Here is a 19,385-nt window from a genome sequence, read left to right as displayed (position 1 = left end):
GTCTGTAGGACACATGTAGGTTTTTAATTACAAATCAGGAACGCAAAAGGTAGAGGCTCTGAAGGAAGACAAGAGAGGCATACAAATAAGGTCTGACAAGTTTGTCTGGAAAAGGAACAGCTCAATCTGAGTTAGCTGCTCCTAAGTTAAATCTAAATGCAAATCTGGGGAGGTGAGTGCGCAGTGAGGTACGTGTTGTGCCGGCACTTGGAAGGGCACTGTAGGGAGTGCCAGCCCCATGCAGGTTTAGGCATCCGAAGGCTCCATCTGCAGCCAGCAGCAAGGCAGGTTCCTCCCAGGGCAGATCCAGAGGTGGGGCTGCAGTGGGAAACCCCAGCAGTGGGGAATTAAACCTGCAGAGATAACTTGCTCTCTCTGCAGGAGCCCTGTGCGGTTCCTGGAGGGGCCAGGCCTCCTGTCTCTATGGTGTTATATTTTGGGATTCCTCCAGCACGGTGAAAGAGAATGGAAGATTATTTCTCTGGAAAGTTCTTTAATTAATTCTGCTATTCCACAGCTAAAGCAGCAAAGATCTTGTTGCAGCTTAGGAAGCAGCAGTAGAAACATGGTGCAGTCCTACAGCATCACTGAAACCTCAAGGGATTATGGAGAAGGAATTCTCTTTTGGAGGTTACACCACGGTTGATGAGGCAACAGGCACAAGTTATAAGGGATATCTCAGCTGAACATGAGGAAAAGGCTCTTCCCTATGAGGCAGATGAACCACTAGGCCAACAGCCCACAGAAGTGGTGGGATCTTCATTCAGAACTTGACTTGGTTTTGAAGGCAGCCCTGCTTTGAGCAGAATGTGGACTTCCTGAAGACTCCTTTAAACTAAATAGTTTTGTGATTCTACAGTGGTTTCAGAGGCAGCTTTTTCTGTAGTCTTTAGAGTGGTGGCACAAAGCAGGCCAACAGCGTATTGAAGTGCAAACTGGATTACTCATGCATTACTCCAGATATTCATTACACACTCTGTTAGGCACATTAACATCCCGTGCTGCCATAGAAAAGAGACTTAATGATGGGCTCCAAAGCATCCTGACACCACTTGGTTCTCCAGTGTTACTCCAAACTGGGCACTCTGCAGCCCAGTTAGCTTGAATAATGAAGCAAAATGCAAACACCCACTGGATTGGAGGCAGAAATTTCCTATTTCCAGATGCAAAATTCTAACCATCCACCTTTTTGGATATTTTATTAGATCAATCTCGCTGCCACTCCAAAAGTCCCCGCTGACAGTGGCTGGATCACTTCGGCATTGCCCAAAATGGCTGGAGCAGCTCAGCTCCCTTATGGAAGTACAAGGAGCAGTCTGCAACAAGAAAAGACAAAAGAACAAGCCAGAAGCAGGTGATTTCCCTGAAATGGCTGCTAGCGGTGAAAGTTAATTTGTCATTGTTATACTTCAGAGTCTACATCCCTTTAGGTGAATGTGAGCATTTTAAAGCAACCCCCCCAGACAAACTTAGCTCCCAATTCTAAAACCATTCTTGCTATGTAAAGATTAAAACAATAACATTTTAAGCCTGCAAGCTTCAAATGGGAAGCAGTGGTGAGGGAAGACTCTGCAGCAGTGCCGGAAGCCTTGCTAATGATGTCAGTAAATTGTATCAGAAGGATTCTCTCATTTTGGGAAGAGAGATGTAATAGAGCGGGCTATTCTCACTGGCACTAAACTCATTAGTTTGTTTACAGTGTGCCTTCCTCCACCGCTCTCTGGTACACTGAAAATCTGATTTTGCCTTTGATATTTCGAGTCAGAAAGAGAAGGGAGAAGTCAAAGAGCCCCAGCAATGTTTGATCCCTTCCATGGTTTGGTTTGTATTTACAGGGTGTCCATTAAAGCTTCACTTCTGGTGAAGGCAGCACAGGGGGAACTCCTTGTTTCAGACAAGGATATGAGTGATGGCTAATGCTGACTGACAAGGTGCTGGGGGCAATGCTGGAGGGCCTGGTGACAGGCGATGGTGGACTAAGGAAGTGGAGGGCATGGTTTGGCTGTGTGGTGGTGGGAGGGAGATGCCAAGCGCTGGGTGGGAGCTACCTGCCTGCAGGGGTGACAGCTATGCAGGAGCCTGCTGGGGAGCAGACCCCTGTGAGGACACCTGATGGCTTCAGACAGCCTCAGATGAGAGGCTTCAGGGCTGATGGGGATGGGATGGGGAGAGCTGTGCCGAGCCCTGCCTGGGCACCAAGAGCAGCCTGTGCCACATCCCAGCCTGCTGCTTCCCCAGCAGCCGTGACACCTCCGAGACAGGCAGGCAGCTCTGCCTGCGCATCAGCGCCCACCGCCTGCCACCGCCAAGCCTTATCTGCCTCCGTCAGCCTCCGGCTTGGTGCTCTCCCAGCACATCACCGCCTTCCCCATCCCTCATCCTGCTTTGAAGCAGGAGGTGGGAGCTGCCTGCCCGTGCCAGTCACAACCGCAGCAGCAGACAGGAGCTGGTTTCCAGCGGCAGGGGCAGCAGGACTCACTGTCCCAGGAGCTGGCTCTGTGACACAACATTTCTTCCTCCCTTTTATTCAAACTTGGATGCCTGGGCAGGAATTTGGTGCATTTCCAGCCCTTGGAATGAGTTTTTTCTGGCTCCTGCAGATGCTCAAAACAGGTGGGAGCTCAGACCTGAGGACACTGCAGGGAATGAGTGTCACCCATTGACAGTTCCCACCCTTGAAGGAGCTCTGGTTGGACTGTGGCTCATACAACCTGCATGAAAGAAGGCCTGAGATGGACCCAGATGCAAGCCCTCCAAGTCCTCGCTCCGGGAAGCTGAGCCCTTCTTACCAGGGGCAGTGGTATGTCAAGAGCCTTTCTGTAGGAGCTCAAGGGTGCCAGTGTGCTACCAGGGAAGGCAAGGGGCTTTATCGGGGTCTGTGGCACAAAGAGAAAGAACTCCCTCTCCTTCCAATAATAAAACACTCCCTGGCTGAGCAAGGGCTCAGCTACCACTGTCTCAAGTGGGATGAGAGATTAAGCAACAGTGCAGGAAGATGAATGGGATATACTGAGTGAGCAGGGGAGGAGATGCTCTACCTCCATCCCACCGGCACCTCTTCACCACTGTGAAGCTCCTGTTGGACAACATGCACCTGCACCTGCTGCATGTGAGCCATCCTCAATGAGTTTCATGTTTCCTTGGTCTAGGACCATGTTTGTCTTTGGCTTCTCTGACAAGCTTTCCTCAGGGTTGTGCCTGGGAGGGAAGACTTACTCCCAGCCTCCGCCATGGTTAAATGTGGCCATATAACAAAATCAGCTTGCAAGGTTACTTACTCATCTCATTATACAAGCATAAACCCTAGGCAGACAAATATAAAGCAAAATAAGTTTTATGCCTTATGGAGAAAGCTTATTGCATCTCCTGAATGGGAATAAAGTATCTACAGGTGAAATACATCACTACCATTACAACAGCGCTCACAGTGCTATGGGAAGAGCCCCTGCTGTAATGGTACCAGTAGGGTCCAGGACCATCCATCAGAAGAGCCAGAGGCTGCAGGCCTGTGCCAGGGAGGCAGGGCCAGTGGAACCTGCAGTGGGATGTGGTCATGGCACGTGGACAATGTCTGCTTCTGTTGCCTCAGTTTCCCAGCAGCTGGCTTTGAATGACAGTGCTTGCTCCCATGCCAGCAGTTAATGAGATCATGTTTGTGCATGTCTTTCAACACAAATGTCTCTGCAACGTGTAAGTGCTAAGTACTATTAGCAACTAACAGCAGTTCTCCTTTGGTACAGGGCTCTGCTGACTTTGCCTGAGGCCATTCCAGCCCAGTGAAGCATCACTCTCAGCAGCACTACCTGAGCTGTGGCAGACCTCCACATCAGCCAGCACATCCCACCAGGCTCCGGAAACCAGCTGGAGATGGAGCTGTGAGTCCGGAATCAAGTGCATGGCTTTATCTGGGCTGAGAGGTGTCATGTAGGAGCTCAGGGAGCTGATGGAGATGGGAGAGACACCAGCATTGAGCAGAGGGTGAAGGGAGGCATTCACCAGCAAGGCCTGGCATATGCAGACCCCAGGCTCACAGCCTGCACTAGGTGGCTGCTTTGGGGAAGACATGGTCAATGTACCCTTGTTTCTGGGCTGGGCTGCAGGGTAGCCTGTGCCACAAGGCTGGAGTTAGAGCCATCCCCAAAGCAGCACCAGATCAACAGGTGATGCTCCTACCTAGGCTGTGCTGTCCCTGCAGGGGCCAGGCTCGCTGCCTGCCTGATACCCATCTCTGTCTCAGCAGCCTCCATGCTAACCCTCATTATCATGCTCTTCTCCGTCCTTCCTCCTCATGCTACCTGATGATCTCTGTGCTAGATCCTGCCTGGAGACAGATGATGTACCGGGCAGGAATGGCAAAGTTTATTAAGTTGGGGTGGAGAGCTCTGGCAGACTGGGTTCACAATTAGGCTCCCAAAGGCAAGATCATAAAGCATTCAGACACTTGGGATACAGGCCTGATTACCAGCATCTTTCATCATTAAATATTAACACCAAGGCTGCTTAAAGGCCAGTGAAAGAATTATAGAATTTAATACCTATCACGCTCTATCAATAGGCCCGGAGAAATATGGTCCTTTCGCCTATAGTTTTTTTTTTAATGCTTCAATGTAAACGAGAAGACTGGCAAAATTAAACAGCACAATTCTCGGTTAGGAGCCACTGGGAATTGCAAACAGGGAGCACCAGGGATCAGGCTTGTTTGATATGCTAGGGGAGCGAGCTCATTAAAACATAGGCACTGGTACCAGAAAGAGAGGAAATTAAAGCATAATTTAAGCAAAGAAATCCATCTACACAGAGTGTCTCCAGCCCTCAGCACTCCCCTGTGTGGCTGTGGGCTCCCTGGCCTGGGCCAAAGGGGCATTTTCACTGCAAAACTACCCCGACTGTGCTGCGGGGCAGGACAGGGCATGAAATGCTCCCTGGTGCCCACATACCCCTTTTGCCATCATACGCACATGGGGTGTGATGGCCAGGACACAGGGCTGGAACTTCCCACCATTGCTCATGGCTCCTTTAACCTGAGCAGGAAGCTGGGAAAAGTCTTGGCAGCCCCAGGAAAGGTCATGCCCTGTGCCATGGTGGTTGTCTTTGCTTCCTTGTTTTGTGTTCTTGTGCTGAGCTGTGCCAGGAAAAAGGTGCTTGGGTCAGAAGAAGGGGACAGAGCCTGTGCCCAAAGCATCAGGGCAGGCAGGAGGGCTCAGCCAGAGCTGGGAGCATCCTGCAGCACAGCAAGGAGCTGCAAACCCAGCATCTTCAGAGCTCCCAAGACAGGACCACCCCAGCTGCTCACAGAGGGGATCTTGCCAGCACAGCCCAAACAGCTCAGGGAACCTCGCTGAGTGCTAACCAGCTGTGGGCTTCAAGCAGCCTGTGCCTTGCTCACAGTGCTATCATCCATCACCGTATCACAAACTGATGGAGTGCTCCAGGAAGAGTTTTAACTGAATGTGCTGCTACAGATGCCTGCTTCGCGTGAGAAAACAGGGACCTGCAGGGGTCCCCAGAGCACGGCTGGCCCAGGGCTGTCCTTCAGCAGCCCCCCCCTACCCCTGCTTTCCCTACCAGCCCTCCTGCAGCCCTCCTTCCTGCTGTACACAGTAATGAATCCTTGCCGCCTGCTCCCTCATTGCGGGCACAGCAGCATAGCCAGTCAATACAGTAATGAAGCAGCCCCGGCAAAGCCAGGCGAGTGCATGCTAACCTGTGCTCCCAGGCTGAGATCACCCCTGGCTCTCCTGCCCTCTGCTTTTCCCCCAGCAGTCTTGCTCATGGCTGTGCAAACATTTCACATGGCCAAGGCAATCTGCAAAGCCATGGCTTGCAGCCAGAGCACTTCCCTAAAAGCTGTCCTGGTGCCTGAGTCTGGCTTTTCCCTGCAGAAGGGACCCTCCATGTCCCTTCCAATCCAAACCATTCTGGGATTCTATGAGTCTATGAATCCTGGCTCTGTGTTTTCTTGGACAGGGACAGTGCCACATTACTGTGACTGATGGCTGCTGTAGGACACATGGCATCTCTATGGTGGGTTGCTCCCTCCAGCTCAGAGTTGGGATGCTGCCGCTCTGTTAAAAATCTCTCCTGGCCTATGCTTCCCTTGCTGTATGGATAAAGATGGCCCAGAAGATTTTGCTACACCAAGTTGATTCATTTCCCCCAGTTGTATCTCCTATGGAAGCACCACGACTGGTTTGACTTGCAGAAACTTTGTCAACTTCTGGCCAGCAAGGTGCCCACCCTGAAGCTGAATAAGTAAAGCCATTAGCAGAGCTTCCATCCTACCCAGCATTTTCCAGGCTTTGGTTCCTTATAGCCACACTTCAACAGGAACTCAAACACCAGGGACACTGGATCAAAGCAGTCATGCTTACATGATGGTAAGCATCATGTCAGTATAAACTCAAGTTGCTGGCTCATACCAGCCAGAAAGTATTGAAATGCAAACTCTGTACCACCAGGCTTTGTGCCAGAGCACATATCACCTGTCCTGCCACAGGCGGCATAAACCTGGCGTAAAACCATACCTGTGCTACCTGCTCCATATCACACACAACAGAAACACGATCACGTGCCTGTGTGTCTTCAGGACCTCATTTTACAATACACAGGCGTGTGTCCCAGGCAGATAAGCGGCTGAAATAAGACTCAGAATATTGACACTTGCTTCAGTTGCAAAGCAAAATCAGTGGCACCATTGGAGCTATACAGCTATGACCATACTGCAGTTTCTGGCTTGAGATCTCAGGACATGTTCCCTTAACTGAGCAAGGGGAAAGACTCCTCTGGGCTGGTTGCTCTCTGGTTGTTTGCAAGCACCAAGCCTAACCCTCTGATACAAATCATAGAGGTTCAGGGCCTTGTGTAACTCATAGCAGGCAGCTCAGTGAATACTGAGCACTGTTAAACTGCAGTTTTTCCATGCTTTCAGCAAGCACACAACTTTAAATAAGAGCATGGGAACTGCCCAAGCCAAGGGGTGACTGAGATTGGAGCACAGATCACAGAGGCAATAGAGGTGCACACAGGGAGAAGCTGTAGGTATCTGCAGCTAGTACCTAAATGTCTCCCTTGCCCTTCTCTCCACACTGCTGTCACCTCTGGTTTGTCCTCTTCACGCATTACATTTGCCCCTAAGGCTCCCATCACTTCTGCCCCGCACCCTCCATGCACTGGGTCCTGCTCCCCAGGGCTCCCCCACACAGCTCTTCCCAGCCACCCAAAAAACAGGGAAGGAACCGGTTGCAGAGTCAGAAAGGCAAATCCAGACACGACTGACTCCAGGGAGCCTGATTGAAATAACTAATTAGGTTCTCACAGCCATTCACTTGCAAGAGTAAGACCATATCCCACTCCATATTTTCTAATGAATCCCGCTCAATGTTTGCTAATGATTTGTTTAAGCGAGTTTGCAGTGTCTCCAGGCTGCAGCACCAGCGTGGCCCTCTGCAGCCTTCTCCAGATGCTAGGGGAAGCTTTTGATACTCGCTCAAATTTACCTTTCCCTGCTGGTATGCAGGTTTTCTTATCTTTCCCATCACGGCAGTGCAAATTCCACCTCCAGGTGCCATACAGAACAATCCTTCCCCTTCCCATACTTACGCTATTTAGATGCACACAGATGGTTGTAACTTTTTCTTCTCTTTTGAGCATCTCTCAGGGAATCTTAAAGAGGTAAACTCCTCTCCCCCCTCAACCAGCAGAGCCCACCATGGCCCCACAAACTGACACTGGGGCTCCAGACTCTCATTTCACATCCTGGGAGCTGCATTCCCATTACCCACAAGTACTCTGGTCCGACAAACATTTATAGATGCAAACATCTTCCTGGCTGCAGAGTTATACTGAGCTCAGGACTGCCTCTAAATAATGTTTTGCCTGTGTAGAAGTATTAGGCATATTTTGACCAAATCATCTATTTTAATTGTTATTTTCAAAGGCAGTCACTCTGCAGTGATTTTTCTTTTTAAATTATATTGTTTATTGCTTCTTGCTCCATTATCTCTGAGCTGTGTGGAGATATAAGCTTTTTCTCTATCTGTGCTGTTATTTTACAGGAGGCTAAGGTCATACTAACTTATGAGAGTTGCCAAAAGCATGTTTCTTTCTCTATATACATTTTAATACCCACACTTGACTTTTCCCAGTGTTTTATTCTTCTCCAATGCACGTATCTTTCCCTGGGGAATTGCCAGTGCGGCAATAAATCACTGCTAATTCTCTTCCCTGCTACTCACACCTTTCTTTATACAAATTTAATTCTTCACACATTCATTTGTATACCGCTTATCAAGAATGCTTTCTTTAAGAAAAGAACCTGGTCTTTTCCTAGTCACCCTTTTTTTTCCCTTTCCCCTCTTCCCTTTCTTTCCCCTGGAACAAAGTACCCCAATGACTTTGAGCTGACATTGGCTTCACACCATCCCTGTCACACTGCAGTTCTCTGAGATACCTTTGCAGAAAGCCCCTTCTTTGTGCTGCACACCCGTGGCTGCCCATTACCTTACACAGCTTCTTTGCCTGCTATTTTTTCTTACTGGTCTTAAGAAAGTCCGAGTTGCCTCCTGCTATTCCATTCTGTGTTGAGGTTTTGGAAACCTTGGCTCCTTGCGTGCCCGCACTGGAATCACATGGAAGTCTGTGTCTTTTCTTCTTCTCTTCTTGCATCTCTCATGTGCTGCAGGTCTGTAGTCTGTGGAGACTTAATTATAGATCCTTTTAAGATTCCTCTGGGAGCTGTGGCACTAGTAGTTTTTAATATCCCAACAACATTGTCATTAGTATTATTACTTCTACCACTATGATTAGTATACTACAGACAGAAAAAGTGGCTCCAGAGAGGTCAGTCACATCCCTGATTCAAGCAGTTCAATCTAAGGAATCAAATGCAGGTAATAATTGAAGACAGAGATGCTACGCTTGCATGCAATAAAGTGCAGCAGGGCTCCTGCTGACCTGGATGCTGCTGGAGGTGGGGAGCAGGTTTGGGAGGGAAATGAGCTGAGCTGCTGGATAGGGTATTCCAACAGGGCATGGGGCAGTAGAGCCACCATGCCTAGCCACTGCTGGGGAGTGCTGAGTGGCTTAGGGATGAGTGTGTTTCAACCAGTGTGACTCTCCCCTTGTCAAACAGGGTGTTGCACTGTGCCCATAGTGGCGTGAGACAAGCACCTTGCTCACCGTCAGGAGCTCTGATCCTATGTGCTGCACATCACCTGGGTGCTGCTTTGCCAAACTCAGATTAGAGAGCAGAGGTGGCCAAATGGCTTTCAGGGAGCAAAAATGTTCATGATGTTGCTTGGTCACTTCTATCTCTCTTTGACACCACACCTCCACCTACCCCAGTGGAAGCAAGCTGCTGCACTGCATAGCACTTGGCCACCTTAAAGCACTCAAAGTCACTCACATTTTTAGTCTATGAACAATTAAAAACATTTTAAAAAGGTCAAAACTCGCCTTTGTGGGCTGCATGTGAATCTCCATCCTCACCCAGGGGGATCTGGGATGGGGGCAAAGGGATGCGCGTGTGCCCTGTGCTGCCTCAGTTCACCACAGCAGCTGCCGAAGGAGCCAAAAAGCACCAGCTCTATGAGAACGTATTTTGGGTTTCCAGACCTGTGCCCACCATTAATCTGCTGCCCCCTTCAAGCTGTTAAACATCCAGAAATCCTGGGAAAATAGCCAAATTCCCTTTTTACTGGACAATTATTCTGTTGAGGTGAAGATGCCCAAGAAAATCCTCATGTGGGAATAATTTGAGAGCAGTGAAGCAAGGCAGGCTTGTACTGGCTAAGGCTGTCACCCTGTAACAGAAATCACTGCTGCACAACGGGGATTTGCAGCAGCAGGAAGTGGGGAAATCCTGTTCTGAACAATACGGATGGTGCTATCATATCTCCCAGCAACATTCACCAAAAATTAGGGACCAAGGTGAAGAGACGCTAAAGAATGAGAAATTCCATGAAGAGCCCTCCCATTTCTACAAGGGAAAGAAACACAGTCAAAGATTAAAGGCCAGTTTGAAGAGGCATTCATGCGTACTTCAAGGAAGAGATCCAATACAGAAAACAAGAAAAGAACATTTCTGAGAACTTCAATTAAGTACAAGGTAACTTGGAATCATTCCCATCCCTTCCTGAATTTTTCCAGGCTATCTTCTTCTCTTTTACTTTCTGTGAGGCTCTCAGAAAGGCTTTGCTACATCAAAGATACTTTTTGTCTCCTTTGTTCAAATGTATAAATTTGCCTAGAAAAATTAGCAATATCATCAGCAGTGAAAAATAATTTATTTGTAAAAGGAACTAACTTTTGTTTGAACTAGAGCTGGGAATTCAGATAATGTCTATGAATATGTGGAATGAATAGATGGAAGTATCTGAATTTATGGAAATACATGAATTCTCCTTTGCTGACAGAAAATTACAGTCAGGCCCCATTGCAAGCCAAATTAATATTCCACATAATCTCATTCCCACACAGGAGCCCAAAGACACAATTGATCTTGCTTCCACTAAAATCAGTGGGTAAAACTTATGGAGTAGGTCTCCCAGCAGCAGTGTGACACCTGAGCTAACACAGATTCACACCTTCTGCCCGCACCCAAGAAGCTCTGTTACTTCTCAGATTAGGTTTGAATTTATGATCCCAGGCCAGGTCCTTATTTTTCTGCTTTAAGTCACATACATAAAGCTCCATGGGTACATCAGTAATTATGCTTATCACCCAGAGGTCATCTTCTTAGCTCTTCAATCTCCCTCTAAAGCAAGATGTTTTTCTTAACCAAGGTTGCCATGAGAGGCTCCACACTTGCAGTCTTTCATGGAGGAATATTAGTGCTACCAGACATTACTTTTTATTTCTCTTTCAATTGCATTGATTTTTTATCTATTTTATTCCAAGAAGGAGCTGTGGCACCTATTTCACATTCAGAGTCTGCCTCAGGAGCTGTAATAACTTGAAGCACTGGGGATGCTCAAACCAGTGCATAGCTGGAGCAGAGTTAGATTCACAGTTTATCCTGCCAGCTCAATGTCTTCAGCATCTGCTGAGAGAAGGGAAAATGTGGCATCTCTCAGCCTCCTGGGACAGCAGGGTGTCCTAACAGCCCAGAAGTCAGTGTCTCTGGGCACGCATTAGGGGTGATCAGCATTCCTCCCCAACAGGGCTGCTGCTGATGATTTATTAATGTAGCAGTTAGATTCAAACCAGCACGGGAGAGTATCTATCTCAGCTACAGCCAAAACAGGCATGCTAAAGGCAGGCAACTTTTTCCCTTGATATATAAGCAATCTCCACTTCTCAAAACATATCCTAAACTGTGCAACCCAGAGGAAAAAGAGGCTTGACAAAGATTGCACTATTCAACTTTTGCGTGGTAGAGACTTACGCTTGCCTAAGAGGCACAGAGGAGAATGTGGCTTTTCTGAATTGGACAGTGATGCTTGCACGGGGACAAATCAATTTAAAACTACTTGCAATGACCCAGGATTACAAAACAGACAATGACAGTCACTTGCAAACTCACAGCAGCCTCTCATCCCGGCTTCTCCCGTCTCTCATCCTGGCTGCAGAACACGCTGTGCTTTGTCACAAGAAGAGCCTGCTGCTGGCAAAGCTTTATTCTCATGTCTGAGGTGCTCTGTGTGGGGGCAGCAGCTGGGCAGAAATCTCAATAGAGATATAATAAAATATAACAGGGCTAGGAAAAAATAGTGCTTGAAGCACCAGCCTCATTGTTTAGGGAAATTCAGGCTGGGGTAAGACACCAAAATAGTAGATTCTTCTTTCCTACCAGGCATGGTTTGGCCACAGCTCTCTGAGTAAGCAGTACCTGCCTGGTTTCAGGACCCTTTTGCTGGAGCTGGAAGTTGTTTTGGCATGAGAAGGGGATATGCCTCCTGCCTGGTTATCCACCAGTGCCTGGGTGATGGATGGGTGCCCACTGGAACCTGAAGATGGGATTTGTAGCCACTACAGTAAAAAGGGGGTAACTCCAGGGAAGGAAGCCAAGCCTAAAACAAAGGAGTAAGAAAGGGGAGCATGGGTTCCCCTAGAACTTGAGAGAAAAGAGCAGGACCTTGGAAGAGGCAGCAGACGGAAAACAGACCTGGAGTGAGAGCAAGGACCTGGGACTAAGAGCAAGCTCCATCAGTCACTTCTTACAGACTGTAACTCACTGTAGCTCAACATTACTTAGAGATTGGTGGCTTTGGAAAAGAAACCACAAGTCATTAACTTTGATCTGCTAATGGGTCAGCTCAGCTGAGAGCACTGATTTTGTTGATAGGTATTATGTGAAGAGTATAGCCACCAATATGGACAGAAGTGGCTGGAAAATGTTGTAAGGATGATCTGAAAGAAATTTTATGATGGGGAAAATTATGACAGGGGAATTTATTATGGCTGGAGCCAGGGAGCTGTCAGTGTGGCTGAGGAACCTCATACAGGCCTAGAAGCTGTCTCCCTTCTGCCAGTATCATACTAATGGTGCCTGCACCAGCGCATATCCTGCGACCAGACAGTCCCAGTCTTCCTTCTTCAAAGAAGGGGTGATTAAGGTCTTCTGGGACAATCTATGTCCTCTCCAGGACAAATGCAGAGGTAGGTTGCCAAAAGCAAACCAGATCTCATTTACCTTATACTGAAACCTTCAAAGTCTTACTCAAATGAGTATTTCAAGTTGTGAACAGGGTGTATTAGAAGCCAGCCCAGGATGGGTGGAGCATGCTTCAGGAACTGTCTTCTGCAGCATGCCTGAGGACACAGAGCAGCTTAAAAGCTAATGAGCATTGCTGCAGCCCTCCTGTTAGCTAGGCCAGAAGTCTGGAGCACTATGACTTAGCCTAGAGATCTCTGACATTGAACAAGAGGTGTTGGGTGACAGAAGACACAAGGGAGATTACCAGAGTTATGACGACTACTAAAGACAGAAATAGAAGGACCAGTGGTTAGGACCACCATGATCACGTTGGGATTCTGATGATAAAAACCACAGTGGCATGTTCTGTGTAGAAGAGGACCTCCTGCAGCTTCTTGGGCACAGTTCTTCCTAAATCCTGTTTGGCAAGTAGTGACCATGTGCTTGGCATATCGGCTATAGACTTGTCCTGATGAGGGAAAGCAGTCACCATCGAGGCAGGCAGTGCCAACACACATCAATCCCCTTATCTTACATTTGCTGCCAAACACAGGTGAGGACTGGTCCCTTTAAGCTGCTCAGTGCAAATCCTGTCCTTGCCCTTGCTGCATCTTGACCTGCTCAGATGAATGTACAAGTGTAAATCTGTGCCTGTGCAGGTGCTAACTCTTCAGCGCTTGAGTTGCATAACCTGATTGAGGGGCTGCTGAGGTAGCTCTCATTTCTCATGTGGCCACAGGATAAAATATCACTCCCCATTCCAGCTTTCCTCCACTCTCCTCCGACATGGCATTAAGTGGTGTGGGAGGCAGAAAATATGACATCATTTCTCTTTAAAAAGGGCACAAGGAACCGGAGACAAGAAAGTGCTTTCTGTGGCAGGCAAATCAGAAGAGACTGTAATATACAACAGAATGAACATGAGCCTAGATAGACATGGATATATTGGGGAAGAGTCAACAGGGCTTCTCCAGGGGAAATCATATCTCATAAATCTATCCAATTTATTTGAAGGTGTCAATACTGGTCTGGGTAAGGATTAGCTGGTGCTGTAGTTAAATTGCATTTCCAGAAGTTATATTCAAAGTCTCTTACAAAAGGCACTTGGAGACACTATGATGTTACAGAGTAACCCTCCACAGATTTATAAGTGCTTAAAAACATATAAGCAAGGGAAGGATAACTGCTCGGTGTTCATGGTGGCCAAAGACCACCAGGTCCCTTGGAGGCCTGTCCTGGGATCTGCACTGTGACGCACTCATCAATGATCCGGAAAAGTGGTGGATAATGAAGTGACAGTGTTTGCCTATGTGACAAAATTATTCAGGATCATGAAATCTAACACTGACAGTGAAAAGCTCTGGAGGATCTTCCAAGACTGAGTTACTGACAGTGAAAGAGAAGATGAAATTCAGTGTAAATACATGTAAGGTAATGTCAGTGAAGGTGAGGAAAAAAGATCCAGAATGGCAACCAAGCTTAAACAGACTATTAGCTCTGAATTAGCTGCCTCCACTCATCCAAGAGCACACAGAGCACTGTGGAAGGTGCCCTGGGAAATTTTCTCAGACCTGTACCTAAGTCAAAAAACAAACTGGATGTTGGGCACTGCTCACAAATGAGATAACAGTACAGGAATTGTCATCATGGTCAGCCACAGTCCATCTTTGTTTTGAATACCAAGTGTATGTCTGATCCTGGATCTCAAAGAACACAGCATAAAGAAACCAACCCCAAAACAAGAGAAAAAGCTGACCCAGTGATGTTCCTGATGTCATGATACTGAACAGGCCAAGGTTATTCAACTTGGATAGGCTATGGAAATCTAGCCCAAGTGTTTTGGAGAAAGAAAATTGGAGTTGGTAGCTCCCTCTTTCTGACATTACAGTAATAAATGAAAGCATCAGGAAGCAGATTTAAAATGATGACTTGGAAGCACTTTTTCCACACAGGGATTTGTGCATGTCAAACAACACATGGTGTGCTCAAGGTGGACAGGTCTGTCAGTGGCACAGACACAGCAGTCTGGCTGTCACCAGCAGCCTATGATGCTCCGATGAGCTGCCATTCACCACCGTGCCAGAAGCACTCAGCGCTGGGCTGGTTTTCATACTCTTTGCTGTAGTGCATGTTGCTGGTTGCTGGTCACGGGTAGAATACCAGGTGTTGCAGGTGTTTGATCTGCCCCATGGTGAGGGGTCCAGGACCTTTTTGTGAGTGTCCAAGGGTAAGCCACAGGAGAATCCACTGTGAGGGTTCTTCAGGTATAGCTCAAATGCTCCTTGATATTGGGGGTTGGAACTAGATGATCTAAAGGTCCTTTCCAATCCTAACTATTCCATGATTCATCACCCAAATCAGAGCTGCAGCCCATCTGGCCTCAGCAGAAATGCTGTACCCAGCTGCTTCAGGTTCAAATCTAGTATAACGTGTGAGAACGCAGCTGAGGAGCACAGCAGAAGAAATCTTTACTTTTCTCTGGCAGAGAAAAAAATAATCTTTTATTATATATAAGTACCAGAATTATTCAAACAGAAATGTGCTGCAGGAGCCAGGTCTACAGACAGAAACTCAGAGGAACAGATGAAAGTGTGTGCTGTAGAGCACTGAAAGGATGCACAATGAAAGGCCACCTCTGCTGCTCCATCTCTGGAGGCCAGGCAGGAGGGACTGCTGCCAGTCCTGCTCTCAGCTGAATTCCAAAGTGGTCCCTTCTCTTCAGGATGCTGAGGTAGCACTCGGTTCCCTGGTGCTTGACTCTCCTGTATGCAGCATTTAATTCCTTCCTTTCTTCTGTTTTCCAGAGAGACACAATTAGAAGTAACCCGTCAGAGGAAAATAACTAAAACTCACGCTCTGCCTAAAAGTCTGTTTCAAGAAGAAAGAAGATTGCGTGTGAAGAAAACGCTCACCAGTGAGGTTCGACATCAAAAGGATGCTTTGCATGGACTAAATAGAAGTATTCATTTTTCATACATGCCCAGATTCACAGTGACACTGGTTAGACTTTCATACGACCACACTTTGTTTACTTAAAAGCTTGAAGGAAGGGAAAATGTCACAACTGCTCATGTAAGGCAGCCCGTGCACCAATCGGACACATCCAGCATGGCTGTTTGTACAAGCAAAAATCTCCCAATAGGCCAAGAAATGTTCGCATAAATCATCTGCCCAATCATTTAAGAGGCTGAATAATTCATAGAAAGGCAAATGTGTTCACAAGCAATTCATATGAAGAGCTAGGAGCAGCGCTGAAGGAATAGATTTGCTGTTCACTATGTCTGTGAACCTGAACATGCTTTTCTTCGGCTTCGACTTTCACAAATGGGGAGCAGTTCTATAGGTCCATCCCTCAAAATGTGACTGGTTGTCACCTACCCCAAAATACCGGTTCACTCCCTTTGCCTCTCCCAACATATGAAAACGACAACATCTCCACAAGCAGTGGTGCTAGTTAGTGTGGCACATCTGAGTTACTTAATGGGAGTTTTATTTCTTCTTGCTTCATTTCTTATTTCTTGAGGCTCGTGATGGAGGCACAGAACTGATTTGCTCGAGCTCTACTGCTCTCAAAGACTTGTGTCTGTCCATGTTGAGTATGTCCGTGCTCTGCCCTCTTCCTCTGTTTCTCCAGCTGTGAAATGGTGAGGAGCTTATTGAGCAACTGGGAAGTTTTTTGATATCTAGATGGAACATGGGATTTGTATCAGTCAAGCTCTACTTCTTACCCCCACTCCTATTTGAACCTAAGGCTCGTGGGACAGTGCTGGGACACACAGACAGACAGGCAAATGTGCTGGTAGTGCTGGCTCTACCTTCTCCTGCCCCAAACTTGTACCTCCAGCACCACCAGCAGAGGTAAGGGGTCTCTATCAGGGTCCTCTCATCTAGACAAACAGTCCTTAGGAGGGAGAAAATGGGAACATAAGTCATCCAGGAACATCCTCGATAACTTTAGACACATCTTTGGGGGGAAAACTCAGGGGTTTTGTTGGTTTGCTGTTTTATTTGTTTGGGGTTCTTTTTCCAGTGTCAGGTACAGCAGAACCAGACTCAGTCTCTTTAGTCTTGCATGAGATGCGAGGTATAAATAGAAGCAAAAGGATTCCTACAGATATATATCTATCCTCAGAAAAAGATTTTGTGCAGCTTCAAGTAATGCTGCGTGCTCAGCTGTCAATTCTGTTTTCCAGGACCCCTTTACAGGTTCTTTCCTAAATCCTTTGAGAAAGTATTGCCAAGAGAAGCGTGTTCATCCTGCCGGATCCCCAGGCAACAACAGTTTCTAGAAGTCAAAACTGCCTTTCCCAAGGAGAGAGTTTCCTTAGCAGAAATGTGGCTTCTCTAGAAGATTTTAGAGCCAATTCCATCCTTGGACTGATCCAGGACAATGATCTTCACCAGTCTAGAAGCTGCCCTTGTCCTGCTGTCCATCTGCACAATGGGCTGCTGATGCACCATGCGTGCACCTCTCCCTCTGCGCCTAGCCCCTGCTGTTAAGAAACATTAATTACACTGAAGGCTGATGAAATATGATTACATTTTTCTCTTCGTTAAACATGATATAGAATCGTAATTCACATATATAAAATAGTTTCATTCCTTTTTTCCCCCTGTTTGCTTTGGAATCATTTCATGGTGTCGACAATGTAGGTTTAGCAATGCCGTCTCCTCCTGCAGAGCCAGTCAGCCGCCAGTACCCTGCAATTTTAATGATCTAATCTGACAGCCAGTATGCTTTAATTTAAAGTTTTATTAACGACCACTTTCTACCCTCAAAGACTATATTAAAATTTGTTAATGGAATGGGAGATTATAAATGCCCCACTGCAAGGCCCACTTGTGCTGTTCTACACCACCCCCTTTAGAATTCGCAGCAATCCTATTAACTCTTCTTTATGTTTTGTATAGGTCATTTTGATTGCAGGGTTTTTGTGTACTTCCCTTATGAGATAGCGTTGCCCGAATCGAAGCATTTGAAAGAATATAATTTTACAAAAGATCACATATTTCAGATTCATTATCCTTCAGCACTGAGCTTAAAATTAAATTTCTTTGACTTTCTGCAAAGTTTTTGAATCTGCTGGGGGAATGGGAATGAATTCCAGGGGCAGCATCAGCCTGTGTGACAGAAGTGACAGAAGCCACCCCAACCGCTATTGACAGAGGAAGAAGAGGAGAGAGGAGGATGTAAAGAGTTGTGCCACTCAGAGACATAAAGCTGCAGGATGAGGACATTCAGTTGTCCTCCACATGCTTGGAAGCATAAAGCCCTTTACACAAAACACCTCACACCCTGTTAGTATGTGAAGGTTGCCTCTGTTAGCCTGGCTTTTAATAAGCATCTTGAGACTCTTCACTAGGTCTTTCAGAGTGCACTTGTGTGTCAGGGCCCCACAGTCAACCGACCATGAAAGGGATCCCCCATCCCCATCATTTATCTTGTGTAAGGAGTCAGTAAAAGCATCACCACTCTCCCAATATGCACAGATCCCAGCCCCAATGCTTATTGTTTGTCTCAGGAAATGCACTATTAATCATTTATTCTATAGACTTAATTTCTCACAATTCTCCCCTCTTTATTTTCTGTTGCTATTGTTCCTTTCTCCTGCTTAAACATTTCAGCCACCCAGAGAAAAGGCAGAAACAACATCAGGTTCTCAAGAAACCAAACAATCAATCAGTTCACCAGCTTCACAATGGGACTCAATGGGAGCAGCAGGGCAGCTGCCTGTTGTTTGAATATCACTCACCCGAAAGGCTTGGCCAGTATACAGAAAAAGCAGTTATTCACAGGAAAAAAAGAGGTAGGTGAAGGACACAGAGGGGGATTTCTAAGTGGAAATTTTTACATTAGAGATGTTTACACTTGAGCTACTCACCTGGCCTCCTTCTACAGCTGATGAAAAGACACTGAAACGTAGGGTGCAACTCATCTGATGCATTTGAAATATCAACCCTAGGATAAAACAAACCAGCCATGCTGTGAAGTGCTCATTTCTCTCCAGCCTCCCCTAAAAATAGCCTGAACAGTTGAGTGGGGTGCAGCACAGACCACTGAACTTAAAGAAAACGTACTCCCCCCTTTGTAGGGAGCGCCATGACCAGATCCCTGAGGAAAAGGTTTTCCTGTCTGGCAGGTAAATCCTACTGCCCCACTCCCTGACTGGTCCACACTTCGTATGAACCTGAGTATAATCAGTGGCAGGAAGAGCACTGGACTGGGTGGAACATCCAAGAGCCACACAGCCCCTCTTACATCAGACTTATAAGATTTATTGTTTGCCTACCTCCTGCTTGGCTGTGACAGCCCATGGTGTCTAATAAATCAGCATTGCCAGTAGGTAGTCAGCTCCTTTCCATCTTCCTTTCCTCACCTTCATACTCATTATCCTACATACTGTTGTTCTCCACTTAAGCCCCTTGAACTGCTGGTGAGTTCCCCTACCACTATGGCATTCACGTACTCAGTCCTTGGGTGATTTCCCTACCATCACCTCCGTACCACCACAGCACCAGGCTCTGAGCCCTGCTCCTTTCTCCCTTTGTCCTCTGAAATCCTTCCAAACTCATCAGCTGTGCAGTGTGAGTTCTCCAAACCCCACCTGTGGCAAGGGGGAGGTTCCCATTATTGAGCCCCCCTTCAATTGGGAGCACTCCTGTTACTTAATGGGTAGGATTTCCCCACCTCCACCTCCAGCTCCTGGTCAAACTGTTCCTCACAAAGTTGGGTGGACCTTCCTCTGGTTGA

The 19,385-nt window shown here is 47.0% G+C and overlaps 1 long non-coding RNA gene across 2 annotated transcripts; it reads right to left on the bottom strand.

Moving 5' to 3' along the window:
- Positions 1-10,010: 10,010 nt before the first annotated feature.
- Positions 10,011-19,179, bottom strand: LOC133212459 (uncharacterized). 2 transcript variants are annotated; one of them, XR_009725482.1, is made up of 3 exons: positions 18,925-19,179; positions 11,789-12,008; positions 10,011-11,652 (listed from the first exon to the last, which is right to left on the bottom strand). It is a non-coding gene; the product is annotated as an uncharacterized LOC133212459 (long non-coding RNA). The 2 variants fall into 2 exon arrangements; XR_009725481.1 differs by lacking the exons at positions 10,011-11,652; positions 11,789-12,008 and adding an exon at positions 15,122-15,427.
- Positions 19,180-19,385: the final 206 nt, after the last annotated feature.

The sequence above is a fragment of the Neopsephotus bourkii genome, unplaced genomic scaffold (genome assembly GCF_033783945.1).
Source record: "Neopsephotus bourkii isolate Nb327-2 ecotype Australia unplaced genomic scaffold, CSIRO-AGI_Nbou_v1 NB_716, whole genome shotgun sequence".
Lineage (NCBI taxonomy): Eukaryota > Metazoa > Chordata > Aves > Psittaciformes > Psittacidae > Neopsephotus > Neopsephotus bourkii.
The sequence above is the reverse complement of the archived record's forward strand: the minus strand, read 5'-3'. Positions and strand labels throughout refer to the sequence as shown.